The sequence below is a fragment of the Lynx canadensis genome, chromosome D1, assembly GCF_007474595.2.
Source record: "Lynx canadensis isolate LIC74 chromosome D1, mLynCan4.pri.v2, whole genome shotgun sequence".
Lineage (NCBI taxonomy): Eukaryota > Metazoa > Chordata > Mammalia > Carnivora > Felidae > Lynx > Lynx canadensis.
The window spans coordinates 16,773,938-16,778,410 of NC_044312.2; the positions used below are offsets into that span (position 1 = coordinate 16,773,938).

The 4,473-nt window shown below is 37.0% G+C and overlaps 1 pseudogene; it reads right to left on the reverse strand.

The window, feature by feature from the left end:
• Positions 1–1,236: 1,236 nt before the first annotated feature.
• On the reverse strand, positions 1,237–1,350 carry LOC115526595 (annotated as a pseudogene).
• Between the last annotated feature and the right edge of the window lie 3,123 nt (positions 1,351–4,473).

A 4,473-nucleotide genomic window follows, 5' to 3' on the forward strand; every position in this document is an offset into this window, starting at 1 on the left:
TTAATCCCCTTCACTTATTTTGCCCATTTCCTTACCCCCCTCTCCTCTGGCAGCCACCAATTTGTTCTCTGTATTTTTAAGTCTGTTTCTGGTTTTTTTGTTTGTTTTTTTAGATTCCACATGTAGACGAAATCATACATTTGTCTTTCTCTGTCTGACTCATTTCACTTAGCGTAATGCCATCCATGTTTCATTCTATTTTGTGGCTGAGTAATATTCCATTGTGAATATATGCCACATCGTCATCCAAGGATCTATCAATGAGCACACAGATTGCTTCCAGATCTTGGCTATTGTAAAGCTGCATTAAGCAGAGGGGTACATATATTTTTTCACGTTAGTGTTTTCATTTTCTTTGGGTGAATACCCAGAAATGGCATTGCTGGATCATATGGTAGTTCTGTTTTTGAGGAATCCCGTATACTATTTCCCATAGTGGCTGCCAATTTACATTTCCACCAACAGCACACAAGGCTTCCCTTTTCTCCACATGCTCACCAACACTTGTTATTTCTTGTCTTTTTGATCTAGCCATGCTGACTGGTGTGGGGGTGATCTCATTGTGGTTTTGATTTGCATTTCCCTGATGGTTAGTGATGTTGAACGTCTTTTTCGTATGTCTTTTGGCCATCATGTATCTTGTTTGGAAAAATATTCAGGTTCTCTGCCCATTTTTTATTTATTTAAAAAAAATTTAATGTTTATTTATTTTTGAGAGAGAGAGAGAGAGAGAGAGAGAGCGCGAGCGAGCAGGGGAGGGGCAGAGAGAGAGGGAGACACAGAATCCGGAGCAGGCTCCAGGCTTAGAGCTGTCAGCACAGAGCCCGATGTGGGGCTTGAACTCACAAACTGCGAGATCATGACCTGAGCCCAAGTCAGATGCTTAACCGACTGAGCCACCCAGGTGCTCCTCTGCCCATTTTTTAAATAACATTGTTTTTGTTTGTTTTTGGAGGTGAGTTGTATGAATTCTTTATATGTTTTAGATATTAATTCCTTATTAGATATATCATTTGCAAATATGTCTCCCGTTCAGTAGGTTGCCGTTTCATTTTCATGTATCTGTTTTTCTGCCAGTACTGTACTGTTTTGGTTTCTAAAGCTTTGTAGTAAAGTTCAAAATCTGAGATTGTGATGTCTCCAGCTTTGTTCTTTCTTCCTCAATATTGCTTTGGCCAGTCAAGGGTCTTTTGTGGTTCTGTACAAATTTTAGGAGTTTTTTGTTCTAGTTCTGTGAAAAATACTGCTGGTGTTTTGATAGGCATTGCATTGCACGTCATTCTTGCACAGGGACCATGCTAATTTTCTCTGTATTGTTCCAGTTTTAGCACATGTGCTGCCGAAGCGAACGCCGATAGAGATCACGTTGAATCTGTAAATTGCTTTGGGTCGTATGAACATTTTAACAATATTAATTCTTTCAATTCCTGAACAGGGTATATCTTTCCATTTATTTGTGTCATCTTCAATTTCTTTCATCAGTATCTTACAGTTTTCAGAAGTATAGGTCTTTCACCTCCTCGGTTAAGTTTATTCCTAGATAATTTATTCTTTGTGATGCAATTGTAAATGGGATTGTTTTCTTAATTTCTGTTTCTGCTAGTTCATTATTAGTGTGTAGAGACACAACAGATTTCTGTATGTTAATTTTGTATCCTGCAGCTTTACTGAACTTGTTTATTAGTGCTAACAGATTTTTTGTTGTTGTTGTTTTTTGGTGGCGCCTTCAGGGTTTTCTATATACAGTATCAGTATGCAAACAGTGACAGTTTTACTTCTTCCTTACTAATTTGGAAGCCTTTTATTTCTTTTTCTTGTCTGATTGCTATAACTAGGACTTCCAATACTATGTTGAATACAAATAGTCAAAGTCCTTGTCTTGTTCTTGATCTTAGAGAAAAAGCTTTCAGCTTTTCACCACTGAGTATGATGTTAGCTGTGATTTTGTCATACATGGCCTTTATTAAGTTGAGGTATGTTCCTTCTTTAAAAAAATTTTTTTTAATGTTTGTTTATTTTTTGGGGGGGGGTCGTGTGTGAGTGGGGGAGAGGTAGAGAGAGAGGGAGACGCATAATCTGAAGCAGGCTCCAGACTCTGAGCTGTCAGCACGGAGCCCGATGTGGAGATTGAACTCATGAACCATGAGATCATGACCTGAGCCGAAGTCATACACTTAACCGACTGAGCCACCCAGGTGCCCCAAGGTATGTTCCTTTTATACCCACTTTGTTGAGAGTTTTTATCATGAATGAATATTGACTTTTTTTAAATGCTCTTTCTGTATCTATTGAGATGATCATATGATTTTTATTCTTCATTTTCTTCATAGGGTATATCATATTGATTGATTATGGTTATTGAACCATCCTTGAATCCCTGGAATAAGTTCCACATGATTGTGGTGAATCATCCTTTTAATGTTGAATTCAGTTTGCTAATATTTTGTTAAGGATTTTTGCATCTGTGTGTTCATCAGGAATATTGGCCTCTTTTCTTCTTTTCTTTTTCCTTTCCCTATCTTTCTTTTTCTTTCTTTCTTTCTTTCTTTCTTTCTTTCTTTCTTTCTTTCTTTCTTTCTTTCTTGTCTTTGATTTTGGTGTTAACGTAATGCTGGGCTCATAGAAATTTGGAATTTCTCTTTTTTCCTGATTTAGTCTTGGGAGACAGCTTCTAGGAATTTATCTGTTTCTTCTGGGTTTCCAATTTGATGGTGTATAACTTTTCATAGTAGTTTCTTATAGTCCTTTGTATTTATGTGGTATCAGTTGAAATTTATCTTTCATTTCTGATTTTATTTATTTGAGTTCTCTCTCTCTTTTGATGAGTTTGGTTAAAGGTTAGTCCATTTTGTTTATCTTTTTAAAAATCCAGCTCTTAGTTTCATTGATTTTTTTTTTTGGTCTCTATTTTATTTATTTCTACTCTGATCTTTATTATTTCCTTCTTTCTGCTAACCTTGGACTTTGTTTGTTGTTCATTTTATAGTTCCTTTAGGTGTAAGGTTAGATTGTTTATTTGAGATTTTTCTTATTTCTTGAGATAGACCCATATCACTGTAAACTTCCCACTTACAACTGCTTTTGCTGAGCTGACAGCACAGAGCCTGACACAGGGTTTGAACTCGTGAACTGTGAGATCATGACCTGAGTTGAAGTCAGATGCTCAACCGACTGAGCCACTCAGGTGCCCCTACAGTTTTTGTTTTAAGGTCTGTTTTGTCTAACATAAATGTTGCTACCCCAGCTTTTTTTTTCACTTTCATTTACATGGAATATCTTTTTCTCATCCCTTCACTTTCAGTCTACATGTATCTTAAGGCCTGAAGTGAGTCTCTTATAGGCAGCATACAGACGACTCTTATTGTTTTAAATCCATTCAGTCACCCTGTGTCTTTTGATTGGAACATTTAGTCCATTTGTATTTAAAGTAATTGTTGATAGGTATGTACTTATTGCCATTATGTTAATTGTTTTCTGTGTGTGTGTGTGTGTGTGTGTGTGTGTTTGTAATTCTCTGTACCTCTTCTCTCTCTTGCTCTCCTCCATTCTGATTTGATGAGTTTCTTTAGTGTTATGCTTAGATTTCTATCTCTGTTTTTTTGTGTATCTTTTATAGGTTTTTGGCTTGTGGTTACCATGAGGTTTGTATATAATATCCTGTGTATATAGCAGTCTATTTTAAATTGACAATCATTTAAGTTCAAATACATTCTCAAAGCATTGCATTTTTACTCGATGTATCAATGTATATGACATCGTATTTTATATCTTTTTATTTTTATGTACCTTTAATTGTTGTAGATATAATTTATTTCACTACTTTTGTCTTTTAACCTCTGTACCAGCTTTATAGGTGATTGATCTACTACCTTTACTATATGCTTACTTTTGTCAGTGAATTTTTTTCCTTTCATAATTTTCTTTTAGTTATGGCCTTTTTTCTTCTCCTTAAAGAAGTCCTTTTAACGTTTCTTTTTTTTTAATGTTTATTTATTTATTTATTTATTTTTAAACAAATTTTTTTAACGTTTATTTATTTTTGAGATAGAGAGAGACAGAGCGTGAACAGGGGAGGGGCAGAGAGAGAGGGAGACACAGAATCTGAAACAGGCTCCAGGCTCTGAGCTGTCAGCACAGAGCCTGATGCGGGGCTCGAACTCACAGACCGTGAGATCATGACCTGAGCCGGAGTCGGACGCTTAACCGACCGAGCCACCCAGGCGCCCCAATGTTTATTTATTTTTGAGACAGAGAGAGACAGAGCATGAACGGGGGAGGGTCAGAGAGAGAGGGAGACACAGAATCTGAAACAGGCTCCAGGCTCTGAGCTGTCAGCACAGAGCCCAACGCGGGGCTCAAACTCATGGACCGCAACATCATGACCTGAGTCGAAGTTGGATGCTTAACTGACTGAGCCACCTAGGTGTCCCGTTTTAACATTTCTTTTAAGCGTGGTTTGGTGGGGTCATCTTT